The following is an 18,277-nucleotide window of genomic DNA, read 5'->3' on the forward strand; positions in this document are numbered from 1 at the left end:
CTCTTATCTATGTTGTATATCAGTTTATTAGCATGGTCTTCAGTCAGTAGATAAGAAATGCCTATAGACATAATATCCAACAAAAGTTTACATTGAATTTACCTGCCTTTCATCACCTTAGTCATCATCATACTGTATGATAAAATCAGAACATAATGAACTAGTAGTACAATAAACCTTTCACTGAATACAAACTCATGCAGTTGAAAGAAACATATCTAGTAAAAGCTTAGAAATAGATGTCCTTCGTCTCTCTGGAAGAAAGGCTAGTTCCTCTGTCAAGGTGCCATCCTTGTCATCAATTCTCATCCTTTCTTACATAGTATACCACCCACCTACCTGTTCAAAGAAGATAGGCAAACACTAGGACTAGATTTTCAGGCATGCTGAAGTGTTGCTACATTGTATGGAAGGACACCTCAACACCTTCAGCACCTTGAGGACAAAGTCAACAGTAACTTAATATTCTCCTGACCTGACCAAATAGAGATGAGCTTTGGCAGCATTAAGGACCTGAATCAAAATGCAACTGAAATGAGAAGCTGGGGTCTAACACCATGGATGTTTCTGTTGTCATGTTATTGGAAAAACTTAAATTCAGTAGCTTATAGACCCAAAGCTTTCAGGAGTTTTTTGTCCATAAGAGAAGGAAAAGGAGAGACAAAGATGTTTGAGTTTGTTCCATAGAAATTCAGCCCAAAATATTATCAGAAAAATAACTGGCCAAATTAGTGCAAAACAAAATGAATGCAAAACTGGATGGGAAAATAGCAAACGATTCTAGGTAGACAAAAAGACTTATAATACACTTTTTGCACCTCTAGTTAGAGTAGCTTCTTTGCTATTCATGTAGAGAAACATAGTTTTCAAAGAAAAGAGGAGGAAAAGGGGAGGGGAGGAAAAGGAGAGTGGAGGAAAGGGGGAGGAAAGAAGGAAAGAGGAGAAGAGAAAAGAGGGGAAAAGGAGAAAGAATGCCAATCTGCCAAGGACTTCCAAGTAATTATGGGTTAGTGATGGACAGCTCTGCAGCATGGACCGTTTGTCTTCTTTTCCTCTATGCTGCTGAAATGAAATGAAATACTGCTTATTGTTTAAAGCAAGCAAACCTGCGATAGTACAGGAAAGTTAAAATAAGCATTGAGAAAACTGGAGCCAAATAGTATCGTCCTCATTTAAGCAACCTGGAGTCATTAATTTCTTAATCTGCAGTCTGCCCCATTAAACATGGGGGTTTTGTAGGTTCTTTTCTCATCAGCTAGTTCATACACAGGAATTTCTCTGATATAGTAGATCTGTTTGCTATATAAAGAACTGAAGATTAAATTCTTGGTTTTCACTTGGCAACACAGGCTTTGTAATTTGATGCTTAGATTAATGTGCACACTATATTTAAAGTGTGATTTTACTATAACGATGATTAATGACTGATTTTTCTGTCTGATAATAAAGAGTAGCTGGCATGGTAGTTTTGGACTTTTGCCTTTATAATACTAAAAATAATTCAGTTCTTTCAAGTAAGTTTCAGGACATACAGGATCACTTTAGAAACGAACATTAAGATGTGAAATAGGACTGCTATCAAGTTAATGAAAGCTTGTTTCCCAATTAATTATATTGACACAATCAACAGATGACTTGTTAGGATTCTGTGATTCTGTGTGAGATAAGAAACAGACTTGTGGCGAAGATATGTTACTCACTTTTGAGTTATGTAAAGCGGTAGATCTTATCTCAAGATTTCCCTTTGTCTTGCTACTTCCACATGGCAAAGAAATAACTTTCACTTCCTTGTTTTCAACAAATTCATATGCATCTTACAGTAAACTCAAAAAAAGAAAAAAGCAAGTGTAGATTTTAACACAGACAAGAAAAGAAATTACTTATTTATTTATAGTTTCATACAACGGAAGGTTAAGAAAAAAATCCTAAAATCTTATGAGGGTTGAATTAATTTACCCAAATTCCTTTCCCAAATTCTTTCTGCATTTTAGATTAAGCACATTTTCATGATTTCTATAAAGGCTACCAAAAAAAATCTTAATCTGTCATATTTACAGACTTTGAACAGCACATACAAGACTTAGCTGTATGGACAAAACTTCTTTCAAAAAAGTTGGAATCATAATTTGAACAGAAGTTTTTAACTGAACTAAAATTCAGTCTGTGTTGATAAATTAAATAGTTGTTATATTGTTGCTTTTATCCTTGTACGTGTGTTCCTCTTATTTGCACAGATCTACGAGCATCACCCAAAACCTAGTTTCCGAACTACCACCTTGTACTTCCAACCTACATTTGTTAACTTATCTCCTTCCATCTTATGAAGTGAAATGTGGATATAAATCAAAATTAGTCTCTAAATTTCAGAAGTTGATCGTTAGAGCTAGAAATATACATGTCACAGAGTACATGCTTATGAGAATCTAGTAAAATAGAAGGCAACATAGGAGCATAAAAACTTCCCTCAATATCAAAGGTCAAAGCTCTTGAAACTAAATACTGTGTAATCGCACAGGCTATAGCAAGGTGGTAGACCATGTTACATGGCACTATCCACCTTCTTTCCACTTTTTAATGAGGTAGAGAAATACTATTTTAAAAACACATAGGGTACTTTTCATATATTAAATTTTTCTGAATCTGTAGTGTCTGTGAAAAAGGTGTTTTCAAAATAATAATTTCATAAGTGGTCTGTTCAATTATTGTCTGATAAAATAAGCTATGCAGAAGACTATCCAACTTCAAATGCAGTCTGTAGCCAAAAAAGGAGCACAGGTCACTCTGTCTTTGGCTGGGTGCTAATATTTTACCATTATTAGCATATTGTGACAGTGTTCACACACTTGTCAGACATATCATCTGTGGATAATTTAATTTGTCATGCTGTCCATTATTCTTTCTTTGGATTAATTTGCTTGGGAGAGTTATAAAAACAAGAAAATTATCAAAATCCCCTTATCTTATTCTGAGACTCTTCAAGGGAAAAGAAGAATTCTTCATTCTGAAAAGAATTTAAATAAAACTCTAGTGCAGCTTTTACTTCTGAATTTCAATAGATGCTGAATGCACAGGTTGGGGATCATGGACTCTGACTTTTTCACTGTAATAATTGATTATTTAATAAGAATGCCCTTCTAATAAACAGAATTTTACTGAAATTTTCTTTCAGTTTTGTCTCAATGCAAGGAAATATTTAATTTAAGGAAAGCAAATACAGAAAAGCATCGTCCCTACAGAGTGATGAATTGCAGAAATGTTAGCACTGAGTACAGTCTGGATATCTGTAGCCCAAGCTCCTACTTGATACAATACTATTGCCAAGACCGGGGAGAGCCACAGCTTTGCTTAACTGACTCCAGAAAACCTCCTAACTGCAACCTCTTGCAACACAGGCCTACCCTCCTCAGCAGCATTTTGTGAACATACAGAATTGCAGTTTAGGAAGAGTGCCAGCTATACTACATATTCTGAAAGTGTTTATGTGTAGTCATAACTCATCAAAAGTGTGAGTGTCCTTTTTCATTTATAGTAGTTGTATTCTCTACTACGCTGTAATGTTCGTAATCTCAAAGGTGTCTTGCATGATTTACAATATTCTCTCATTAACAAGCAGTCAGATTAAACTGCAAAGGTAATTGCCCTGGTCCATAAATACTTAACATTCAAAAGAATTTGAGAGTCGTAATGTTCATTTAAGATTACCTTCTGATCTTTGATCATATTAACACATGAAGATGCATCAAAATACAACACAGCCTTGAATAGATCATTCCCTTTTACAAACACAGGAATTCAGCAGGGAATACATCACATATAAACTACATTTATTCTATATTATATACATAAAGCTAGTTGTTTTGTGGTCAACCTGACATTTAAACAAAGCAATTTAAAATAGTTTAGAATAGTTTAATCTTCTGCTTTATAGCAAAAGTAACAAAATCTGTATTGGTCCCAATCACCATATATATTTAAGAAAAAAAACCTGCAATTAAATATGGCTTTCAGAAGGATGTCATAATTAACGGCTTCCTGCTGGCTGCAATTTTAATCACTGTCATATGCATGAAATTGGAAATTTCCAACTTCAGTTTCCCAATCTAAAAGTTTCTTAGATTTCTGCTGCAGTGCTACAGTGTTGCACCTCAAACAAAGATGGAAGAAAAATAAAGTCAGACTGGGCTAAGCTTTATATCTCATGATAATTATTGTACAGCTACACTAACAGCAGTTGAGCTTCATTGGCATAAAACAGCTTGATATATTTAGAAAATCTCGAGGGCAGCCTCCAGTAGCCCAAACAACAGCTACACATGCTGCCAGGCAATTCAGCAAATGCTACAAAAGTTTACTTTCAGAATTCCAAAACATCTTTTGTTTTCCATCAAAATCAAATAGAGAAGCTCAGGAAAGGCTGTACACAAAAAAAAAGGGGGGAAGGGGGACGACCACAAAAAAACTGCAAAACACTCTACCCTCTTTTAAACTCGAGAACAGAATATCTCATAGTGGAACACATTTCTTTCCTATAGAGATGCTCCCTGTTTGACCCGTACACCCTCCATTTTAAGAGAGATTTTAAATCTCTTTTAGAGAAGGAAGAGGCATGCTGGGATGACTAGAAAACTCTCTTGCCCCATTACTGTTTCTTGTACAGGTTATGTGTTCTGTATTTTTTATTTCACCATTATGCAATTAAAGGACATAGCACAGAGATGCATATGGACTAACTGATGGACTATACACTAGAGACTTTTGAGCCTCCAGCTCTCATTTCTATAACCTCAACTGGACCTCTGCCAAGACCAGCAGTTTAAGTTTATGGAAGTTCTGTGCAAAACTTTTATTTAAATTCGAACCAAAGTGATCTAGATTACAGAAACGTACTTTTGTGCTTAGTATAAACTAATACTCATGACTATTCAGAGAGCATGTGTCCAACATTTCAGAGATGTAATCTTAAAAACAAAACAAAAAAACCAGGACCCTGACCCTACAGACCCCAAACTGAGGAAAAGCTGGCATTTCTTTCTTAATAAATATTTATTAATATTCATTACTACTTTAAAAACAATTGTGTACTAGACCAAAACCATGAGAACTACTTTAACAGGAACCCCACAAAACAGTAACTTTGGCTACCACGTGCAACTGAACAGTCCTGGATTTATGAGTATCAGCAGTAGAATATTAGGTTTCATTAGGAGAGTAATCCACTACCTAAAATAAAATTTACACATAGAAAATCTATTTGTTCAAGAACAAAGGCCATGTATCTGTTACAGGTGCCCCAGAATAATGTTACCTGCTGATCAGCTACAAATTCGTTTGTGTGCATAATACACAGAATTCCATTTATTGCATAGCTGAGGAAAAGATTTATTTCAATCCAGATTTTGAAGGGAACAATATGTGCAGAAAGGACTCCCAACCTGACTGTTCTGGGTCAAGTGTTCGGTATTTGCAGTACTTTAACATGCTTTTGCTAGCATTTCAGTTTCCATGTGTCTGGACTCATACATTTTAATATACTCCAAAGTGATTCATACTGTGCAGTAAACAGGAGAGTAGCAGCTCAAGTCAAGAAGTTTTATATCTATCTATATATATTTGGATAAGAGTCTACAGCCCCACAAAAAAAAAAAAAAAAAAAAAAAAAAAAAAAAAAAAAGAACTTTGCAATGCCCATCACTATCCATTACATAGTATATGCAGGGAAACAGAAGTTTTATTTGCATCTTGCCTCTTTGTACTACGTCCTGTAATAGTTTATTTGAAAAATTAAAGAAAGGATTAAGCCACTACTGACCCACTTATCCTAAGAAAATAAGGTCTAAATTACAGCATTTGCTATCTGTTTCTCACTAAGAGAATTTTTTATTGATAATTGGCTGAATTCAGCTGAATCTGACAGAGAAATAGATATCTTACACAAAGGATGCTTCCTAAACATGAAAATCAGTGGCTGGATTGAATTGGTTCCAGCCCCCCACGATCTCCAGGAATGGAAAATCTTCATCAAACGTTTTGTATTAGGAAAAGAATGTAACACACTTGTTTAAGAGCATCAATAAACTAGAAAAAGAAGTTTAATGAAGATTTATTTTTTTTTTGTAGACAAAAGTAATCTAGGTTATGTTTCAGAAACTTCAGAATGAACATGGAAAGAAAGAGCTCCAATAATGCCACCCACTTTTTCTCCTGCCTCCCCATCATCTGCAGCTGAACCTCCAGTATAGAATACCTATAGAGCCATCCAAAATACAATTTATTTGGATTTTACCTTAGAATCATCGCCTCATACATAGTTACATTAGGGATCTCCAGGACAGCAATGCAAACCTTTGGAGAAGGGGAGGAAGATCATCTCCTTAATGGTTTTCTTGCTGCTGTTCTGGATTTTGAGCAACAACCATTTGGAGATGCTCAGGGATTTTTAAAGTTGAGGTTAATTCCAAGGAATTGAGCTACTACTCAAGTAACACAGGCACTGAGGCAGTTTGTTGTATAGCTGTCAGATCTGTGTATAATATATCAGATAGTTATTTTCTCTTGGTCTGCTAGCCTAGAAGGATATTTAATGAGAAACACAAAAGAAAGAGAGAAGCACAGAAATTTCTTCTCTGTTGTTGAAAATTACAGTAAGCTATTGAAGTGACACTGAAAGATCTGTTAATTTTAATAATTGGCTATGTAACTTCATTACTTTGTGGACTAGCTAGGAGAAAGCCGTCAGCAAACCTGCTGCTCATGTCACTGACACACTAAAGAAAAACAGAAACTATCACTGTGAATTCATATTGTGAAAATATATTCTTTCCAGTGCCTATTTAGCCATCATCCCTTCAGATACAGCAGGAAATATTTCTACAAGCAACGACGTACACTACTCATACAATTGAGCTTGTTCCTGATAGAAACCTGACTATGCTGCCAATCAAATCCCTTTCTCTGGGAAGGGTTTGTTTTACTATGGCTGATCCCTGTGCTCATTAGTAATTGCAATATCTTGACAAATTCCCATCAGAGAAAGAGGGCTTCTCTTTCATTTTGCAAAATTACCAGTGTTCTTTGGTTTACTCTACCGTCCTGCAAAAAGAAATATATGCACATAACAGTCACTGAGCAGCAGTGATACTACCTTGGATAAACGACGCCTCAATTATACTAACAAACACCTCCACTGAGAGAAAGATTTCATATGAAGGAATATGTAAATTACTTTTTATTCATTAGGAGACAAAGGAAGAAAAATGCATATAATTAACAGAAAGTACAGCAGTAACTAGTTCTCGCCTATAGCTATCTGTTTAGAACAGCAGGAGAATCATGGTTGTGAAGTCTTCACATTGGTGCACACATTCCTATGTTTAATGAGCACCTCATTGCACATCTGGTTCTCAATAGCTTTTTAAAAAAGAACTTGTATCTGTAATACTTTATATATTTTCTGAGAAACAAAAAGAAACAATAATTCATCTATCATCAAGGTAAAGAAGCTGAAGCTTGTTAACTAAGAACAGGTTATAATTCAGACACCGTCAGTTGATAAACAGCAAGAAGTCATTCTGCTCCCACAGGGAAACACTGACCTTCTTGTGTGCATGAAATCTTTGTCTTTAAGAGGTTTGCAAGGTCATGCATGCCCCTGCTTTGCTCAAGTACATGTAACGGGACAGGGCACTGAAGTCGTGACACTTTCACACCTTGCAGGTTTTCAGGGATCAGTGTTGCAATGCTCATATGACTATACAGCTGTATAACATGCATGTTGAGACAACTGAAATACTAAATGTATTCAAAGGATTTTTGATAAAACCCTGCAGAAACAGTTCATACCATAAGAACTTACCATTCACAGCTAAAACAGCAAAACAATTAAGGACAATTATTAAGCGTCTAATCAAGCCATTTAAAAAAACTTGATCCAGAACTAGAAATTACTTTCACAGAATCACAGAATCACAGAATTTCTAGATTGGAAGAGACCTCAAGATCATCGAGTCCAACCTCTGACCTAACACTAACAGTCCCCACTAAACCATATCCCTAAGCTCTACATCTAAACGTCTTTTAAAGACTTCCAGGGATGGTGACTCCACCACTTCCCTGGGCAGCCTGTTCCAATGTCTAACAACCCTCTCAGTAAAGAAGTTCTTCCTAAGATCCAACCCAAAACTCCCCTGGCTCAACTTAAGCACATTCCCCCTCGTCCTGTCACCAGGCACGTAGGAGAACAGACCAACCCCCACCTCGCTACAGCCTCCTTTAAGGTATCTGTAGAGAGCGATAAGGTCGCCCCTGAGCCTCCTTCTCTCCAGGCTGAACAAGCCCAGCTCCCTCAGCCGCTCCTCGTAGGACTTGTTCTCCAGGCCCCTCACCAGCTTCGTCGCCCTTCTCTGGACCCGAATTTTGATCCAAATATATTCATTCATGTATCCTAAGAATTTGATAGTGAACTATAACTTCATTTCCCTCCTTCCAACTCGCACTGCTCAATTTCCACCAGGAAAATTTCCACCTCTCCTAAACTCATTTTTTAATTTGAATTTGAAGTTACAGAACCTACCTAATCTAGCACCCAAACCAAAAAGGAAAGTTACCTGATATCTTTAGAAATGGTTCTTACTTTGCAGTAATAAAACTGAACAAACTTGCCAACAATGGGATTCCTATGAGTAATTATAACATTTTAAAATATTTTGTTGTTGGGTGTGGGATTATGATGAAGTAAACTGTGGCTAGTGTTACAAATTCAGTATGTATGTGGTTTCTCTAGGGCTCTGGCACTCTCAATCTTGCTATATCTATTTATAAGCATATAGCTAATAAAAATAAAGTTAAATGCTTTTAAAAATCTGAGTGCAATTTGTTAAAGGTAATTCGTGGCACTTAATCCATGACTCTCGGTTGCTGAGCCATCTTTCTGTTTCAGCTCTGGCTTTTATTTTTAACTTATAAGCCTGGCACAATTCAGTTGAAAAGTGTGAAGCAAAACCACTTTACACTCCTGGACAGCATAGGCCTTTATGCCTACATTTTCTCAACACTATCAAAATATAAGGCTGTATTTTTGAGGTGTATAGGAACTGCAGAAGTTCAGTGAATAAACAATAATTTGTTGCTCACTTTCAAAAAACAAAGTACAATTCTTTTATGTACACTACCAACATCATTTTTAATGACATCAAGTACTAAAAACACTTTAAAGAATGCTTGCTGCTGCAGCCACTACTGTTACTCCCTATGGCTATATAATTTTGCAGTTATATACTACAGAAATCACCTTTTTTGGAGGTGGTGAACTATTACTGAAACATTGACTGTATATGAACAGAAAATAACATGCATTACATTGAATAGAAACTAACTGAAGTTTTTGCAGCTTCCATACACTCAGAATTGACAATTGGAGGCAGAAAGATAAAAAGAGACATAAACAGTTTTCCCAAAGTAACTCTTCTACAGGTGCTGACAGTTTTGATGTTACTTCCAAACACTAACATCCTTTATTTACTATTGCATTTCATTTTATGGATTTTTTTTTCCATGTTGAGTTCAAACAGAATAAACAGAAGTTTGAGTTATGGCATGTAACATGGTCAGAAAGGGACTTTATAGAGTTAGATCAATTCTTGTTTCATATCCACCTGGATTCATAAAATACTCATATTGACTTTCTGGTACTATAATCTTTGTGTTTGGTTGCTCATACTTCACAATCCATTACATGCTAAAGGAAGAGCTTTTTTTTTTTTTTTTTTTTTTTTTATGTGAAAACTAGAAGTCATGGGACTTTGGTAATGGTGCTCTTTCTGCATGATTTTTTTTTTCCTGAAGCATTTTAAGGAAGTTTTTGATCAGTTACTTCTGTTGTGTATACATGCATTAAATAAAACCCTTCAATAAAATACCATAAACCTGTTTTCTCAGTCAGGAAGATCAATGGAAATAGATTTCTTTTGTTATTGAGTTAACTGGAGAAATATATTTCCAGAGAAAGGATGAAAAAAAAGGATGAAAAATTTGGAAAAACTGTAGTTATTAAATGAGGTATGAAGGAGATGAAAGGGTATGAGGAACCCTACTGTACCATTGCTAGAGAGCTCCTGAAAGGTCTCTTGCAGTACAGCATACGTATTTTACCTTGAGTGATATAAGAAATAGTTGGTAGAACTGATGCAATATTGTCTTCTGGCGAGAACTGATGCATCAACTTGCTGTTCTGGTGCAGGAGAAGGTAATACACCCAGAATGCTTAAGTGGTTTTATGATGTTGAAACAGGCTGTAAGGAAGCATCTTTAAAGATTTCTTTATAGTTGTATCTCTTAGATTCTTAAAATAATTTACTAACTGCCTTTACCCTCTGTACTTTTCTTAGGAATCTTAAACAATAGAGGCTTGAAATACAGTTTAAAAGAGGCAATTTCTTACTTCTTTTGCTACTTCAGGCAAAAATGAAGCTGCTTGGATTACTTCCAGTCTGGCTCTCAATACATATGAAGGAAGAAACAATGGTGTCTGCAATTTAATAAAAGTGATTATCTGTAATGAAAAGCTGTGACCCTTCTGTAATTCATCTAAATGAGATCTACACAATAAAAAGGAAAATGCTTCCTTCTTAGCTTTGACATCCTGGCTAAGAGCGTGATTGTTCTAAGTGAGATGCTGAGATAAACTCAAAAGATATGGGCTTAGGATTCTGAGTACAAGGGTGCAACTTGAATTATGACCTCACTGCTACATAAAACTCAATATACTTTCCGTATGGAAACTTCTGTGAGGAAAGCTTGCATATAATGTGTCTACCAGTAGAAAAAGACAAAAAAAGAAAAACCAAAAAGCACACACAATCTTGGGAGTTGGGCACATAAATCATGTGGGCATTTAAGATGCTGGAAGTGTTTTTTCTTTCCCACAGAAGTATATAGTATTATAACAACCACCACAACAATGCAGACTGGATCAAATTTCCAGTTTCTGTGAACCAAAAAAGTTTCCAATATGGGTCCAAAGAAATCATTAAATCATTTTTAAATAATTCTGAAACTCTAAGAGTAACCTTCCATGCATAGAGTAAATGAAAAACATGAAAATAACCATGACTAAAGAGTGAACTAACATACCCATTTTTTTTCATGCATATTATTCTTGCTTACTCCATGTGTTGTTCTAGACTTGACTCACACATTTCTGATCCAATCCAATGATTTTCTTTTTTAATTTAGTTATTGTGTCATGACTCTGGAAAGAAGATTTTTAGTTATTTTAAAATAATTTTCACCTTTATATGAAAATAATTGAAATCTGCCTAGAAAATGACACTACTATAATTGGTTCAGAACTATCCTATCAAAGTTAGAACTTTTTTCCTAGAATATTTAATGCTAAATATTTTAAAATCTTTGTAGCAATTTCTGCAGAAATACATTACACCTTGCTTTAGTAGTACAGATCACTTCTCTCAAACTATCTGTGTTTTTAACACCCTAACTCTCGTCAGTAAGAGAGCTCATTAACTGATGGTGAAAAAGAATCTTTTCTAACTTGATTCACCAGCTCCTGAAGTACTCCTAGACAAGTAGGATCCCACCTTTTTTTTTTTTTTTCCCCCGGCAGAATTAAGCCTCCCCGTTATACCTATATCGTCATTTTGTGTTTTGCTCAATGTCTCAATAGAGAGAGTGAGTACTGCATATTATATTTTCTGTTTGGACCAGTATAAAGATTCATTACTTTTTAAATCTAACACCAACTGCTTTCACCTCCAACATATTTGTAACTTTATATTAAATTCACACAACCATAGCAATGAAAATTAAAGGGAAGATGTATTCTTCTACGCTGGTACAGCTACTTAGCTTGTCACTAAGTTACATGAAAGAAACTTTTAAGCAGCTGGCTCAAGTGTTGCACATGTCAATATTTAAAGTGAAAAACAATGAAATGAAAAGAAGAGTTATGAGTTCTTGCTGAACCCAGGAGCCAGAATGATTTGATTTATATCCTATTTCCTTTAGTAGGCAATGGATACTCGTGTGCTTAAGAAGTGAACTGAATTATCTAAAATACAAATGGAAATAAACAGTATCCATCACAAGCCTGGAGCCATACCTATTATTTTCACAGATAGTTTCAATAAGTGACAACCCTCATCTCTTGGTCACTGATTCACAAATCACATAATGCATCAGCTTAGTGCTAGCTTTTAAAAACATGGCTGTTTTCCAAGAATCAGTGTACTGCTAGATACATGAGTGATATAAATGTATTTAATAAAACATCACCTACAAGTAAATTAGCTTCATCAATATTTGTACATCAATGAAACTATAGAAAGTGAGAAGAAAATTATACTTGACATATAACTGACTACAAATTTAACACTGAGGAATTAAGGGAAAAGTGTAGGCAAAGTTGTACTCACACAATACTGATGAATGTCTCTGAGGAAAGTGGAAAGGGAAGAAAGAAATTCCTTCAGTAGGGATACCCTAGAAGCAACCAACTCTAAAGCTCTTCTTTGTCATCCTTCTTATCAGCTGAGCTGTGCCCCTCAACCAGTTAGCTCCCAACATTGCCAGCAAAACACAGCGTGCAACAATAGATCATTTCTATCCAGTTATTTCAAAGTATTATAGGGTATTGAGGATCATAGTAAGAAGCCAGTGTTTTCCCAATAATTGGCAGGCTAAAAGTTGACTCCATATTCTAAACACTTATAACATTTCAATCATTGGCAAAATCCAGGATAGTATAAAATTTTGAATCAAGGGTGATAGTGTGAGGATCTCAAGTGCAACTTGTTCTTTGCATGAGTTCTCTTTGTGCACACTCAATTGTAAAGCAAAACAGTTACTTTTTCTGGTTTTGGTGGTGTTTGTTTGTTTGTTTGGTTGTTGTTGTTGTTTGTTTGTTTTTCCTTTTGATTACATCTCATGCCACCCCTCACACCACCTGAATGATGAAAAGAATATCACACAGAAAATGCAGAAATGCAGCTTGTTCTACTGAGTCATGACAAAGCAAATTTGCTAAATGGATAAAAACGGCATCCACACAATAATATTATTTATAATAATGAAGGTGGTAAATAAATGAGAAGTGCATTTTGCTGGTTTCCTCTGTGTGCAATATACGAAGCCATAACTGTTTTGCTAAACTAACTGTGTCCTCCTAGAAAGATTTCCAATATCAATTACAGTGCTGATTGCATTTCTACTAAATAGATTTCCCTGTCATGTTTCCTTGATTATATGTAAATATTTTCTAAATTAGACATGTTTCAAGCTCCATTTAAAGTGTAATACAACTGGATAGACTCAAAATTATGCAAGGCAGAGCAAGATTACGTGGACTATCAGAGTAAAAGTGATATCTTTCAGTTTGAAATGAAAGGAAAAAAATAATTGGAGATGTCATTTAATAATACCCTATTAAGATATTTAGTTTTATGCTATGGAAAGTATGCCAGGCTATTAAAAAAGCACAAAAAACGTTAAAATTCTGAGTTGTTTTTTTTTTTTTTCTGAGGTTTTAGGGACTTAGATGTTGTTCCACCAACAAATTCGGAATACAAAAGTCTGATGTTGAACAAAATCTCTTTCCACTAGGTTGATAAATCAAGCCATTCAGGTGTTGAGAACTTCATATGTAAAATAAGGACCTGTGTAGGAATGAGGTTTTTCATTACTGACTTTAAAATTCATTTAAAAAAAAAAATAAATAAATAAAAGGAAGAGCTCTTACCTTTTAAGCTTAATACATTTTATCGTGTTAGAATTCTGCTACAGTCATCTTTACTCTAAGTACTATAATGCTCCAGGGAAATGCTAGGATGGTATAGAGTACTGGATCAACTTTAATCAAACACTTCTTAATTTCTTCAAATCGTCTCAGTTTTGAGCTGCTAATGTAAGATTGTTCTCCTCCTATTTCTGTGAAAAAGTTCTTTATATTTTATATTTATATAGATATATAGACACACACACACACACCCCTCAGATGGTATTGGTAGGTCATATTTTCTCTTGATGTTACTCAAGATTGTCTGCTATTGTGAGAACTTCTCAGAATATTATTGCTTTCTCAAAATAAGTTAGGAAAGCTTAAATTCATTTACACATACACACTATTTTCTCCTCAAGGGTTTGGAAGGTAAGAATGCACTAAGCTTAAGTAAACTTTTATACCTTCTTAAAAAAACTTATACCTTATGCCCTGGAAAAATATAAAGCAGAGTTTTAACACATTGTAGACTCAAAGCCAGGCATTTTAATGTGCTGAGTAAGCAAAAGACATATCAGGCTTGGGGGAAAACTCTTGATGTTAATGAACAAAAATCCAAAATAAAGTTCACCTTCACAGAAATAACATAAAAATGCTAAAGATCATTTATGAATACAAATATCCCTCTCAGTGATGACTGACAGTTTTAGAAATTCTTCTTAGATATGGTAAGACTGCAACAAAAGGAAATAAGCATTTGCTTGTCACACTGCCCATGTTTTCTGGCTTAAACTTGCATTCTATTGTATTTGTTTTTTGTTTTGTTTTGTTTTGTAATCAAATAGGAGATGATTTTTCAGATAAGCTTCAATAAGACTATGTAAACTAAAAAAAAAAAAAAATTACATATTGCTCAGAATGCCCAAATTTTCTTGAAACAATCTGAAATATGATGGACAGAGCTAAGGAGATTATTCGAGGTTTTTGTTTGTTTTTGATTTTTTTTTTATTTTATTCATTTTTAAAATGGGACAGTAAAAAAAAACATGAAGATATCAATGAGTCTGTACACATACACATTGAAATATTGCTGTCTTGTTTAATCCTAAACTGACAGAAGACTGAACGCAATCCTGTAACACTCATTCTTCAGCTGTCCAGCTTCCTGACAGAACTACCAAAAGTCAATGAATGCAATCCTTCCATTGACTCAGAGGTTTAGGATCAGGAAATTACAGCACCAGGAGGAGCACATAAGATCTGCTTAGTCCAAACACTGAGCTTTTTCAGGGCACTAGAGGCTAACAAGGGCACGGCTGCTTGCAATAAGAGGGAACAGAAGTCAGATTAAACTGTTTGCTTCAGAAAGAAGCAAACAAAAAAGCAAACCAACCACACACGTGTCCTCAAATAGGACAGTTACGTCAGATGCAGAAGAGAGATGTTCCAGTAGAGGATGCACAGCTCCAAACAAATCAGAAGAGGGTGGAGATCACCCTGACTCTCCAGGAATGCTATCGGCACCAAACTGATGGGTTTTTCCTTCCCACTTTCCCTGTCTGGTGCTGTATACTCACCTCACACATTCTGCCTGAGATACTTTCCACATGAGCAATGCACCATAGCTGAATATAATTCCTGCAGGTAATTAGGTAACCTTGTTTTTTACCTAAAGTTCCAGTGTGTCAAGTCTGTTATTTCCAGAAGCACCACCTGACAGCTATTGGGTGCACTTAAAAAAAATACTCACTGAATTAGAATTTAGAGTGATAAAATGCCTTTTCAGAGAGTTTGCTGAATCGTAAATGGCTTTTTTCCACAAACATCTTTGTAATAAAAACTTTCATACCCTACCAAAGGATGCCAGGTGCACCTAAATATTGTGCAGTTTGAGTATAATTAAGCCCCCTGTTGCTACCCTACTGTTGCTTGCCTTCAGCAGCTGCTTGTTTGCTTTCTGTAATAGAACCACACATGCTGATGGCTCCAGGAGCAAAGAGCTCTTTGACAGCACAACATCTTATGACTGTAGATCTCATCACAGACTTTACATTTGAAAAATGCAGAAATATTAAATTCTGAGAGAAAACTCAGGCAGAACAGCACTCCATGAAAATGAGGATGATCAGAAAATGCTGGCGCAGACTGATAATCCCAGACATTGATCAATACTCAAGCACTAGCATTATTAAACGTTTTCAGTTCTACAGGAAGGATAGGAAACAACAAAATTTTTCTATTCCAAACCATAAATTTTGAGCTGTCCCTGTGATAAAAATACATCTCTTCTCTATTTAGAAATCAATATAGAAACCTTTATGGAAAGTCAAAATATTATAAGGTTGTATAAAAATCAATCTCATGCCTCTCATTTGATATTCCAGTTTCATCACCATCTTTATTACTGAGAGTTACATTTTCAGAAACTTCCCAGACTTCTTAAAATTACTAGTACTAGAACTTCTGTTTCTCTAGCAAATCTAGACAAGCAGTCTAGATCACAGGGACAAGGTATATCACTAAGGATGAAGCCATATTAGTTCCTCTCTACATTTTCTTTTAGCCCTTCACATTGTGGAAAGCTATTTGAACTACTGAATTTTTTGTTTTGTGTTTTTTGTTTGTTTGTTTTTCCAGACTTCAAGATTTTACCAGATAATTGTTCCTGAAATTCAAAATATAGACAAATCCATCATTCTTTAAAACCCATTGTCTAATATCTAGCTGAACTTGCATCTTTGCCTTTTACTGGCAATAAACAACATCTAATCAGTATTTGCAGGTATGGCAGGGAAAGATACGCTACCATTAGCTATTCCAGTTCCCCTCGATGAAATTTATTTTGGAGCTCCATTTCCCATATATCACTTCCCAGTTAATAAACTGCAAAGTGTTGTCAAACCACATGTCAACGAATGTTCCCCCCTTGAAAATTCCCTAACATTCTTATACATTCCAAATTAAAGGGATTCCATGATCTTATTGTACCTCAATTTCTCATTACTAAATGAGAGCAATTTTGGCTTTCTATCTCATCCTCAGATGTCATGAAATTTCCACAAGGATTTCACTGGGAAATATTCATGTTTCGCAAAATCTAGCAACATACTATATAAAGAAGTCGGAAGTGATACAACAAAGTATTTTAGAAAGATAAGCTTTCTGTCTTGGTGGACCTTTCAAATAAATTCTGTACTTGAATTATACACCTGACCATCTACTGGGAAATAAAGGACTTCAAGCCTCAAAGTCAGGGTGTACTAAAAGTAACAGCAACAAAAAAAGTTCCTGAAAGAGCATGACACAGCTACAATGCCATCAGGCGGTGACAGAGTATATGAAATTTTGACCATGTTGTTGAGTATATCTGCATAAGCTAATAATATGCTAGTGACAGGTAATTGTATCTTTGTAATTTTCCAGTATTAAGTGTGACATTCTCTTTTGGATACAAAGAACTGAGAGGAGGTAGGGCAGGAGGGGGAACTGAAAATATTTTTTCTACCTTTACTACCCAACAATTTCATTCAACATTTTCATGAGATACTTTTTTTTTCTTAGAAACAAAACAGTATTAGTTGTCAAAGGCAGGAAATACACTTTTCTCAACTTTGTCAGGCAGTAGAACAAGAAGCAGCCCTAACTAGCCAAAAATAAATAAGAGCTTAATTATTTTAACCATGGAAGGACAAGGTTTTGTTACCATTCTAAAACGTACTTTTACTTTCTACATTCATGCTCCCAAATGGATCCGTTGCTAATCAATCAAGTACTGGCACAGATGGTAAAGGACAGTAAAATAAGGGCATGCAAATTTTGACTGTGATCCATAATAAGTTTACCAGTCTTATTTACTGAAAAGGTAATGAGGGAGTTAAGGAACTTGGAGAAACATTTACTGCAGAACTCTGGTAGCATTCATGATCTAAAAAGGTGTGCAGCAAGAAAGCTGGGCTACTTAGGTAACAATGATAATGGCAAAGAGACAGATGTAATGTATGAAATGCTATGATGAAATACTCACATAGGCATAACCTAAATGCTAAAAAACAAGATAAATGTATCTGCCAAAGGCAGCAAGCCACATCTTTCCCAAATCCAAGCATGCAAGATCATATATTGCCTAACCATAAATTGATCACCAAACCCAACTCTAGTTTTTTTATAAAGAGAAGATTCATCATCACAAAATAACTTTACAATACCAAACCTTGCTAATACAAAACCTCTTCATGAAATCACATCTTTTTTTTCTGGAAAACGGAATGATCCAGTGCTCACCTGAAAACTTTATGCTTCATTTGTCAACAGTTAGTCTTGACTGCAGTCCTCACATTAGTCTCAACAAGAAAGAAGAGAACCAACTGTGTAATAAAAGCCAATTAATGGCACTGGTCCCTAATAACTTCAGTCTTACCTTACTAACCAACGCCCTGTAGCTTCTTACTACCGGTCACAGTGTTTAAGTTATTTGACTTACTTAACACTGTTTTCCTGACCTCGGTTTTAGCTTGAAGAAGGAAACCCATAAGTGTAAATAAGCTACAC

General features: G+C 35.3%; 1 protein-coding gene across 2 annotated transcripts in view; it reads right to left on the minus strand.

Moving 5' to 3' along the window:
• LOC311420608 (uncharacterized protein) overlaps positions 1-18,277 on the minus strand; it is a 363,195-nt gene that overhangs the window by 231,980 nt on the left and 112,938 nt on the right. The gene's annotated exons all lie outside the window — the stretch shown is intronic.

Source organism: Aythya ferina (assembly GCF_964211825.1).
Source record: "Aythya ferina genome assembly, chromosome: 17".
Lineage (NCBI taxonomy): Eukaryota > Metazoa > Chordata > Aves > Anseriformes > Anatidae > Aythya > Aythya ferina.